This window comes from Hemiscyllium ocellatum, chromosome 1 (assembly GCF_020745735.1).
Source record: "Hemiscyllium ocellatum isolate sHemOce1 chromosome 1, sHemOce1.pat.X.cur, whole genome shotgun sequence".
Taxonomy (NCBI): domain Eukaryota; kingdom Metazoa; phylum Chordata; class Chondrichthyes; order Orectolobiformes; family Hemiscylliidae; genus Hemiscyllium; species Hemiscyllium ocellatum.
Genome location: NC_083401.1, coordinates 63,018,686 through 63,030,784, shown reverse-complemented (window position 1 = coordinate 63,030,784; position 12,099 = coordinate 63,018,686). Strand labels below are relative to the sequence as shown.

General features: G+C 44.9%; 1 long non-coding RNA gene across 1 annotated transcript in view; it reads right to left on the bottom strand.

The window, feature by feature from the left end:
* LOC132818698 (uncharacterized) overlaps positions 1 to 11,733 on the bottom strand; it is a 105,539-nt gene extending 93,806 nt beyond the window's left edge. The window contains exon 1 of the long non-coding RNA XR_009645013.1: positions 11,637 to 11,733. This is a non-coding gene — a long non-coding RNA (uncharacterized LOC132818698). The remainder of the gene's footprint in view (positions 1 to 11,636) is intronic.
* Positions 11,734 to 12,099: the final 366 nt, after the last annotated feature.

The following is a 12,099-nucleotide window of genomic DNA, read 5'->3' as shown; positions in this document are numbered from 1 at the left end:
AGTCATATTTTATAGCAAGGTCACCACTGCTTTGAATGATTCCAGAGTCCCTGAAGCAATCATAAGAATTTAAACCAAATTAGTTCAAAAGAAAGAATCATTGTAGTTTCTGATTATCTGTTGGGAAACTTACAGCCTTTTTCATCAAAAATACAATTTTGTAAATTACCTTTATGCATGAATTAATTACAAAAAAAAACTTCTGTTCTTCCTAAAGCTACTATTCATGATGGTAATCACCTCCAAGTATTGTAATGTCACCATGTCTCTGCCTCAAAGTCTGAGTTCCTTCCTGACACCATTGTGAGTGCCCCTACAGCCCATGGACTGCAAACTACATTTTCCAGGACAATAGCTGCTGATCTACACTGCAATGCCAACATCGTAAGAATGACTTTTAAAAAATGGAAAATTCCCAATATGTGCTTTCAATCACTTAACTTTGCTTTCTCAACTTCAAATGGACTGGAAAATCAGTCAGCTTAGGAACAGATAGTAACCAGCAAGATTATCAGAATAAAACATACATATAAGTGCATCTGATATATGATTGACTCAATTACAAATATGATTCCCTGATTGTAGCTACAAAACAAGACTACTTAAATACCAAACAGGAGAAGAAGCATGCAGCAAAGAGAGATAAGTACTGCAGACCTGGCACATGGCATCATCGAAGCAGAAGAGGCTCCACAAATATATTAAGTGAGTGCAATGAGATTCAACAGTACACAGTTTCACAGAACCAAAAACAGAGCAATTGAACAGCACACTCCCCATCTATAATCATTGCAAAATAGAAGGCTGAAGCATTTGCAACCATCTTTGTCCAGAAGCTCCAAGTTGGTGATCCATCACAGGATCTTCCTGAGTTTTACAGCTCCACAGGTGCCACTCTTCAGCCAGTTTTATTCACTCCACGTGATATCAAGAAATGGCTGAGAGCACTTGATTCGGCAAAAGGCTACGGCTATCACAAAATACTGAAGATGTGTGCAACAAAATTAGTGCTGTTCCCAGTCACAACTACAAAATGGAGGCTCAAAGAGAATGTGTTAGAGTTTTAATGAAGGGCGACTATACTCAAAACAGTAACTCTGCATCTCCCTCTAAGATGTTGCCAGACCAACTGAGTTCTCCATCTCTTTCTGTTTGTGGTTCAGATTTCCAGCACTCTCAGTTGCTTGTTTTTAAAAAACTTGGACTTATTTGACAATGTGGAAAATTGTCCACATATGTTCCACTGACAAAAAAACAAGATAAATCTAAACTGGGTGACCACTGCTCCATCAGGCTATTCTAAATTATTAGCACATTTATGCAAGGTATCATTGCAGTGCTAATAACCAGTGCTTGCACAGCAATTTTTTAGGGCCACTCAGTGCTTATGTCATTGCAGCCTTGGTCTAATGGAAAAAGAGCTAAACTCAAGAAGTAAGATTGGAGTGACTGCCTATGACACCAAGGCAGTATTTACTGCATAGGATAGCAAGAAACCCTAGCAGTGTTAAAATCATTGAGAATCAAAGGAAAACTCTCCACTGGCTGGAGTCAGAATCATGTCGTGCATATAAGTTGATTGTGGTTGTTTGAGGCTGATCATCCTAATTCCAGGACTTCACTATCCCAGGAGTTCCTCAGGATAATGTTCTAGACCCAATAATCTTCATCAACGACCATCCCTCCATCATAAGGTCAGAATTGGAGGTATTCACTGATGTTTGCACAATGCTCATCACTACTCCTGACTCTTTGTGTGTCCAAGTGACACAGGACTCGGACAACATTCAGACTTGGCCCAGTAAATAGCAAGTAATATTTGCACCAAATAAATGCCAGGCCATGACCAGTTCCAGCAATAGGCAATCTAACTTTCTCCTCAAACATTTATTAACATAACCATTGCTGAATTTTGTCACTATCCTTGAGCAGAAACTGAACTGGATATTCCCTATATGTAGATTAGATTAGATTAGATTACTTACAGTGTGGAAACAGGCCCTTCGGCCCAACAAGTCCACACCGACCCGACAAAGCGCAACCCACCCATACCCCTACATTTACCCCTTACCTAACACTACGGGCAATTTAGCTAAAGGTCACAGCCTAAGAATTCTGTGATAAGTAATGCACCAAATATTGCCCACCATCACAAGGCACAATTCAGGAATATGATGAAATTCTCTCCATGTAGCCAGATGGGTGCAGTTCCAACAATATTGAAGAAGGTGAGGTGAGAGGTGGAAAGTTTAAGGGGGATACACTCGGTAAGTACTTCACCCAGAGGGTGGTGGGCATTTGGAACACGTTGCCAGCAGAGGTGGTAGAGGCAGGCACGGTAGATTCATTTAAGATGCATCTGGACAAATGCATGAGTAGGTGGGGAGTAGAGGGATACAGGTGTTTAGGAATTGACCGTCAGGTTTAAACAGTACATTTGAATCCGCTCAGGCTGAGGGGGCCAAATGGCCTGTTCCTGGGCTGTAAATTTTCTTTGTTCTTTGTTCTTTAAGACCATCAGCATTCAGGACAAGTATTGTACTCCAACATTCACTCCCTCTAGCACCAGCAGCACTCAGCAGCAGCAGCAGTGTGTATGATTACATGGTGCACTGCAGTAATTAACCATGGCTCCTTCAACAGCACTTTTCAAACCTGAGACATTGATCATCTCACATGATAAGGGCAGCAGCTACATGGGAACACCACCATCGGTAAGTTTCCCTCCAAGTCAAATACCATCCCAACTTGAAAATATCACAAGTAATATTTTCAACACACTATCATTGTTACTGAAAAACCTGAAACGCTTTTTTTCTAATATCTCTACACCCCAGTGTGTGCAGCTGTTAAAGAAGGCAGGAGAAAGTCAGGACTGCAGATGCTGGAGATCAGAATCAAAAAGTGCAGCGTTGGAAAAGCACAGCCAGTCAGACAGCCTCCAAGGAGCAGGAGAATCAACATTTCAGCCATAAGCCCTTCATCAGGATTGCTGCGGGGCTCCCCAAGGGGGCTGAGAGAAAAATGGGAGTGGGGGTAGAGCTGAGAGGAATGTAGCTTGGAAGGCAATAGGTAGATGAAAGTGGGGGGATGATGGTGATAGGTCTGAGTGGAGGCTGGAGCGGATAGGTGGAAAGGAAGATGGACAAGGAGAACACTTCAAGAGGGCAGTGCCGAGTTGGAAGGTTGGATCTGGGATAAGATGGGAGGTGGGGAGTTGAGGAAACTGGTGAAATTGACATTGATGCCATGTGGTTGGAGGGTACCAAGGCGGAAGGTGAAGTGTTCCTCCTCCAGGCGTTGGATGGCTAGAATTTGGCAGAGGAGGAGGCCCAGGATTTGCATGTGCTTGGCGATTTGGGAGGGGGAGTTGAAGTGGTCGGCCACAGGGCTATGGGGTTGATTAGTGCATGCGTTCCAGAGATGTTCCTTGAACAGCTCCACAAGTTGGTGTCCTGCCTCTCCAGTGTAGAGAAGACCACATCAAGAGCAACAGACACAGTAGATGAGATGTTTGGAGGTGCAGGAAAACCTCTGCCAGATATGGAAGGATCCTTTGGGCCCTTGGATGGAGGTGAGGAGGGAAATGTGGCCACAGGTTTTGCAGCTCTTGTGGTGGCAAGGGAAGGTACTGGGAGAGGAGAGTGAGTTGGTGGAGACATGTGACCTAACAAGGGAGTCACAGAGGGAATGGTCTCTGTGGAATGCTGTTAGGGTTGGGGAGGGAAAAATATCTCTGATGATGGGGTCTGACTGTAGGTGGCAGAAATGGCAGAGGATGATGCATTGTATCCAAAGATTGGTGGGTTGGAAGGTGAGGACCAGGGGTTCTCTCCTTGTTGTGGTTGGAGGGGTGGGGTTCAAGAGTAGAAGGGAGGGAAGTAGAGGAGATGCACTGAAGGGCATTGTTGACTATGTGGGAGGGGAAATTGCGGTCCTTGTAATAGGAAGCCAAGTAGGATGTTCTGGAGTGGAATTGGCCTTCCTGGGAGCAGATGTGGCAGGAGCAGAGGAATTGAGAGTAAGGGATAGTATTTTTACAGGACAGGGTGTGAGTGGAGGTGTAGTCTGGGTAGCTATGGGAGTTGGTGGATTTGAAGTAAGTGTCCATGTTGAGTCGGTCATCGAAATGGAGAATGAGAGGTGCAGGAAGGGGAGGGATATGTCCAAGATGGTCCAGGTGAACTTGAGATTGAGTTGGAAGGTGTTTGTGAAGTTGATGAACTGTTCAACCTCCCCATGGGAGCACAATGTGCTGCCAATACAGTCATCAATGTAGCCGAGAAAAAGGTGGGGAATGGTGCCCAGTGTAGCAGCAAAAGATGGACCCGATGAAGAGGCAGGCATAGCTGGGACCCATGAAGGTGCCCATGGCTACCCCTTTGGTCTGGAGGAAGCGGGGGGATTTGAAGGAGATGTTGTTGAGGATAACAATCAGTTCAGCCAATCCAGTGAGTGTGTTGGTGGAGGGGTATAACCTTACTGTGAAGCCTCTTTCAAGGATACGTACCTTGAAGAAGTTCTCCTCCTCCCTCCACAAGGATCTTAGTGAGTCTTTCGCCCACTGCATCCCCCAGGCCGTCTTCACTGCCCTGAAGCTCTTCAGCCATGTTCTGAAGCAGACTCGCTACCACATCTCCTTCCTCAGCGCTGTCTACAGAACCAACCGATCCCGCATGGACTCCAGACGACATTCATAGTTTGGATCTAACCAGGACAACCAATACCTACTGCAAATCTATCGCCTCCAGAAACAGTCCTCCCTCTGGATCCTCCGCTAAACGATCGCAGCCATGCACCGCTACCTACTCTCTCTGCAGTCAGCCCTGCCCCAGCTCAGGGCCACACTCTCCCAGACCTGCAAAGGATGCCTACTATTCTTCATCCTTAGAAGAATCCCCTTATTGAACAAACACTTTTCCTCCAGTTTATCGGACATTGAGGAATGTAAGTAGACCAAACTTACACGTACTTACCTCCAAGCTTAGGATTCCTCAATCGTTCCAGAACCTTGTCCCTGCCTCTGCAACTTCTCTGACACCAGTAGCCATGAGGCCACTACAACCACAATCACTACGGCAAATGATGATGCCACTTCTGCCCCCGCTGCCCCACGCCAACGCTGATGACATTGCCTTCACGATCACCACCAGGACCATGCCTCTATGAATGCCACCAAAACAACTGCTTCCGCAATTGCCGCCAGAACCACCACCACTGAAACCATCACGAAGACGACCTGTTACATCACTTCCTCCCTCATAGTTGCTGCTGCCTTAGCAACTTCAGCCCCCACCAACGCCACTCACTGGAATATTGCTAACGAACACACTACTGCCAAAGACATTGTGTATGTCGTAAGGAATGTCACTTCCGCTTCCACGGATGCCACCAAAAGCACAACTTCAGCATAGTCCCTGCCACCACCCCGCACCCCCCCCCAGAACCCCCACAGTATGCGTCTCTTCCTTTGATGATGTCACCCATGATACCATGACTGCACCTACTCCAGTGAGAGTCTCCACCCCCACTCCCACCTCCAGCTCTACGTCAGGTCCTACCATGGACAATAGGATGAACAATCAGTCCTCGGTAAAGGCCTCACCTTCATCCCACTATGCTCTCATATCAACGAATTCAACACATGTCGCAATGTTGAATTTTTCTTATGCCGCTTCTACCACTGTGCTTACGTTTTCTTTCAGGGCTCCTGCCCACCCATTAAGGACCCCTTCACCTGCCTCCAACATACTCCATCCACTTGGCGACTCCGTGCAGGGCTGTTACCTCCATCGCTTCATCTCCAACTGTCGCCATGACATTGACTGCTTCAACCTGCCCACACCTCTCACCCACTCCAATCTCACACCCTCGCAATGTGCAGCCCTCCACTAGTTCCGTTCCAACCCCAACCTCACCATCAAACCATTGGACAAGGGTGGGGGAGGGGGGTGCATTTGTAGTTTGGTACATGGATCTCTACACTGCTGAAGCCAGGTGCCAACTCATGGACACCTCCTTCTACTGCCCCCTTGACCATGACTTCATCTTCCATCACCAAACTACCATCTCGTAGATCATGCACAATCTCATCACCTATGGGAATCTTCCATCCACGGCCTCTAACTTCATAGTTCCACAGCCCTGCATCTTCCTCTTACCCAAAATTCACAAACCTGACTGCCCTCTGGGCCGCCCGAACTCTATATTGGTGAGACAGGCTGCTTACTTGCGGAACGCTTCAGAGAACACCTCTGGGCCGCCCGAATATTGCATCCGCTGCACCCGATGTGGCCTCCTCTATATTGGTGAGACAGGCCGCTTACTTGCGGAACGCTTCAGAGAACACCTCTGGGCCGCCCGAACCAACCAACTCAATCACCCCGTGGCTCAACACTTTAACTCCCCCTCCCACTCCACCGAGGACATGCAGGTCCTCCACCGGCAGAACACAACTACACGACGGCTGGAGGAGGAGCGCCTCATCTTCCGCCTGGGAACCCTCCAACCACAAGGTATGAATTCAGATTTCTCCAGCTTCCTCATTTCCCCTCCCCCCACCTTGTCTCAGTCGGTTCCCTCAACTCAGCACCGCCCTCCTAACCTGCAATCCTCTTCCTGACCTCTCCGCCCCCACCCCACTCCGGCCTATCACCCTCACCTTGACCTCCTTCCACCTATCCCACCTCCATCGCCCCTCCCCCTAGTCCCTCCTCCCTACCTTTTATCTCAGCCTGCTTGGCTCTCTCTCTTATTCCTGATGAAGGGCTTATGCTCGAAACGTCGAACTCTCTATTCCTGAGATGCTGCCTAACCTGCTGTGCTTTGACCAGCAACACATTTGCTGCCCTGATTAACCCTGCTTCTACCCCACTGAACTTATCTCCTCATATCTCAACAGCATCCTCTTACCTTTGGTCCAGGAACTCTCCACATACTGTCGGGACACCACCTACCCCACCAAATCCTCCTCCATGACTGTCGTTTCCCTGGCCCCCAATGCCTCATCTTCACCATGCACATCTAGTCCCTATACATGTCCATCAGCCATGACAAAGGCATCCAAGCTCTCCACTTCTTCTCTCCCTCTGATCCAACCAGTACCCCTTCACCAACACACTCACTTGATTGGCTGAACTATTCCTCATCCTCAACAACTTCTTATTCAAGTCCTCCCACTTCTTCCAGACTAAAGGGGTAGTCATCCTCTGCAGTTATACCGACACCATTCTCCACCTTTTCCTCCATTACATTGATGACTGAATTGATGCCATCTCGTGCGAAAGGTGATGCATTGTATCCAGACACTGGTGTGGTGGAAGGTAAGGATCAGGGGATTCTATCCCTCTTGTGGTTGGAGGGATGGGGCTCAAGGACAGAGGTGTGGGAAGTGGAGGAGATGTGCTGGAGGGCATTGTTGATCACACAGGAGGGGAAATTATGATCCTTGGGACCCCTCTCTCGGGCTGTCCCATCTGTCCATCTTCCTTTCCACCTATTTGGCCACCCTCCGCTCCAACCTATCAGCATTGCTCCCCACCTTCATCCACCTATCGCCTCCCAAGCTAACTTCCCCACAGCCCCACCCCCTCCTATTTGTCTCTCAGCCCCCTTGCTCCCTCACCCCACCCCCACATTCCTAATGAAGGTCTTATGCCCAAAATATCTAGTCTCCTGCTCCTCGGATGCTACCTAACTGGCTGTGCTTTTCTAGCATCATATTTTTTGACTGTTGAAGAAGGCAGCTCACCACTTCCTTCTCCAGGGTAATTAGGCATGGGCAATAAACGTTGACCTAGCTAGTGAAATCTCCATCTCTTTTGCAAAAAATAAAATTAAAGATCAACTAATGCTGGTCTTTCAGTGATGTTTACAAATATTAAAAATTTAAAATATAATACAATGATTTAATATTTATTCATTCATAAAAGGTTATTCGCATCAGTGGCTGGGCCAGTATTTATCACACATCCCTAAATACCTTTGATTTGAGTTACATAGTCAGCTATTTTAGAGGACAGGTAATAAAAAAAACCATACTGCTGTGGATCTCAAGTCACATGTAGCGTAGTTGTATGAGGGGCTGGCAATAAAGCTGGAATTGCCAGCAAAGCGCGCGTCTATAAGAATAAAAAAAAGGGCAGTTGATGGAAAGTAAGGATGGCAGATTTCCTTCCCTAAAGAACATTAGTGAACCAGATGGGTTTTATGACAATCAATAATAGTTAGATTATTGCCATTAGCCTTGTTTTTTGTATTTCAATTTTTATTAAGTTAAACATTTAACGTCTGCTTTTGGGATTCAAGCCAATGTATCCTTAGTCTGAGGATCTGAATTACCAGTCCGGTGATATTGCCACAACACAACACTGTGCTGAATGATTTGGTATTCCTGCATTGCCCACTGATACCAATGCATGCTGCTGGTACATGTGTTCTGTTCAGAGACCAAAACATCACTAGTGCTTTTCAGAAAACTTAAGAGCATAAGATATAACAGCAGAAGGCCACTCAGTCCATCAAGTCTGCTCCACCATTCGATCATGAATGATATGTTTCTCAACCCTATTTCCCTGCTTTTGATCCCCTTGCTCATCAAGAATTTATCTTCTATCTCTGTCTTAAATACATTAAATGACTTCAGCAGCATTGAGTTCCACAAATGCACCACTGTCTGGCTTAAGATATTCCTCTTCATTTCAGTTCTAAAGAGTCATTCCTTCACTCTGAGGTGGTATCCTCAATTCCTAGTTTCTCCACCTAGTGAAAACATCATCCTCAAGTCTACCTTGTCCAAGCCTCTCAGTATTCTGTAAGTTTCAATCAGATCCCCCTTCATCCTTTTAAACTCCATCAAGTACAGACCCAGAGTTCCCAACTGCTCCTCATATGACAAGCCCTTCATTTTGGGATCATTCTTGTAAACCTCCTCTGGTCAGCAAACGCATGTCAGGATAAGGAGCATCTGTGGGACTTGGAGGAAGGAAGTGAGTGTACTTCAATCAAACTTATAGATGGCACAAAAGTAAGTGGAAAAGCAAGTTGTGAGAGGGTTACAAACAATTTACAGATAGTTAGATTTTAAAAAGAGGCCAAACATTTGACAAATGGATTTAGTGTGGGAGAATGTGATGTTCATTTTGGAAGGGAGAACAAAAGAACAGATTATTAATTGAATGGAAAAAAATCTGGAGGAAAGTCTTAACACAAAAGAACTTGGGGGTAGCTGTGCACAAAGCAGAAAGCTATCAGGCAAGTGTAGTGGGTAATCAGGAAGACTAATGGAACATTGGTCCTTGTTTCAAGGAAGTTGGATTATAAGAGTAGGTTCTGGTGAGATCACCTCTATACTAATATGAGCAATTTTGGTGCCATTATTAAAGAAAGATACAGTTTTATTGGGGGCAGTTCAGAGAAGGTGCACTAGGATAATAGATTACTTACTGTGTGGAAACAGGCCCTTCAGCTCAACAAGTCCACACCGACCCGCAACCCAACCAGACCCATTCCCCTACATTTATCCCTTCATCTAACACTATGGGCAATTTAGCATGGCCAATTCACCTGACCCGCACATCTTTGGACTGTGAGAGGAAACTGGAGCACCCGGAGGAAACCCACGCAGGACACGGGGAGAACGTGCAAACTCCACACAGTCAGTTGCCTAAGGTAGGAATTGAACCCGGGTCTCTAGTGCTGTGAGGCAGCAGTGCTAACCACTGTGCCACCGTGCTGCCCCACTTCCACCGTGCTGCCCACATCTCTAGTACTGAAGGATTGTCTTATGAGCAAAGACTAAATAGATTTGGATTCTACTCACTGGAGTTTAGAAGAATAAAGTGATACCATTGAAACATTTAGGATTCTCAAGGGGCTTGACAGGGTAAATGCTGAGAGGATGTTTTCCCTCATGAGAGAGTCTAAGACCAGAATAAAGGTGCACCATTTTGTTACTGAGATGAGAAGGAATTTCTCCTCTCGGAGGGTTGGGGGTCTGAAACTCCTTGCCACAGAGAGTTGTGGAGGGCTGACTCCTTGTGTTTATTTAAGGTTGCAATAGACAGATTCTTGATTAGTAGGGCAAATCAAGAGTTACAGGAAAAAGACAGGAAAATGGATGTGAGGAATGTCAAATCAGCCACGATGCTGTTGAATGGTGGAGCAGGCTCGAGAGGCCAAACCGCCTACGCCTGTTTCTATTTCGTATGGTCTTATTGTCTAAGATGACCTCATAATCTTGTCCTTCGGGGAATATTCCTATTTAAAGCTCACTGTTCTCCTATAACTCACAACACGTTAGAACACATTTACTATTTTACATTAACCTTTTCCATGCTCTTACTAACTGAAACAGTCATTTCATTCAGCCTCTGTACCTTGGTTGCATTTTTTAAAATTAATGTTCCACAAAACCACAAATTCACCATCAAACATTAACTACTATAAAAGATTGTTTCTTGATATTTCCTTTGTTTTATTGTATGTACTCATATCAAACTTAACAGTTCACTGTAAAAATTTGGTGGTAAATAGTGTGTCAATGTTAACTTATAAAGCTATGAATGCTTGGAGGAGCTGTGATAACTGCACATGATAGCAATACTTTATGCGTGGGTACTGATAGAAGTTAGAACTTAATCCTTGCGAATATATATTGTTACCAACTGCATGTTTCAGCAGTTCTGTGCAAGGTTACAAATGTGGAGCACACAGAGGTCTACGCTGAGACTATCCATTCTCAGTCTAACTATTGTACAGACCCCAAGATAACAAAATCACTCTGATCATCAAGGGAAACAAATCATAAGCACATTACATTTACTACATATCCCAAAACTTGTCCAGTGGTGCTGCAGGAAGACAGATAAAGGCCCTGCATTAGAGTGGCCTAGCATGGGTTCTCCATGCCAGTAAGTTCATTTTCATTTCACCAGGAGAAGGGAGAAAAATAAAAATTACATCAACAATGAGAAACATTTTGAAGATAAAGCAGATCTTCTTACCCTGTGAAGTTATCATTTTTGTGGTGAAGAAAAGCTGCAGCTTGGCAATGCACCAACATTTACGTCTTGTTTTTAAATAAAAGCAGGTCATGGCTTATTTCAAATTTAGTTCCCCTGAGAAACAATAATAATTCTGTGGCATGTTATCACAACAATTTAACTTTCCTCTCTCTACCCCCATGTAGTTTCTTGTGGCTATTCATCTGCTTTCAGTTTGAAATCGCATTGCCATTTGTTGAACTTGGGCAAATTTAAGCAGTTCAAGACAATAAATGCTTACAATTAAATGAAAGCACTGAATATAAAAAGCCAGTTATTCCTGTCACGGAATAGCTTCAATTTATTTCATCTACTCAGGAAATGAGACGATTCACCGATGGCAAAACAGAGATCAGCTTGGAATCTAAAATCATTATACTGCAATTTATGTTTCCTTCCACCATAATATGTTGGGTCACAGATGGAGAGGAAGCACATGACCATTAGCCAGAAGAATGAATAGATATATATAAGTGTAACTTTTCCTATTCACCATATCTGGGGATCTGGCAATCCGCAGAGGGAAAAAAATGATGGCATCCATTACATTAGGTAAATCTACAGCACTCTATTCAAGGACATTCTGGTACTTACCCAGCTGATGTAACAGCTTGGAGCAAACTTCAGGACCCCAAATCAATGATGTGGGAAGTGGTGTTCCATTGCTCTATTTTCAGTATAATCTTTTAGCATTCCATTGTAGGAGTATCTTAAGAAAGGTTGATAATCCAACTCAGATTTCCTATAATACAAAAGGTCACAAACTGAAGATAACTCAAGGATGTGAGATTCTTTTTATAAAAATTGCTCTCCTCCATGGACAAGCAGGATGCCCCAATGGGACACCATATCTCCTGCTCAATAAGCATGCATACTGGCTCCTCAACCATAGTCTTACTGCATTAGTTGACTCAAGCCTGAGTGTGCTTATTGCTACACCAGCCAACAAATTTAGAAAAGTCAATCAAGCTCAGAATATGACTCATTTTACTTGCTAGAAGCAACATACAATATAAGCAGGGACCCAGACTGTGCAAACAAAAGGAATGTGTTCAAG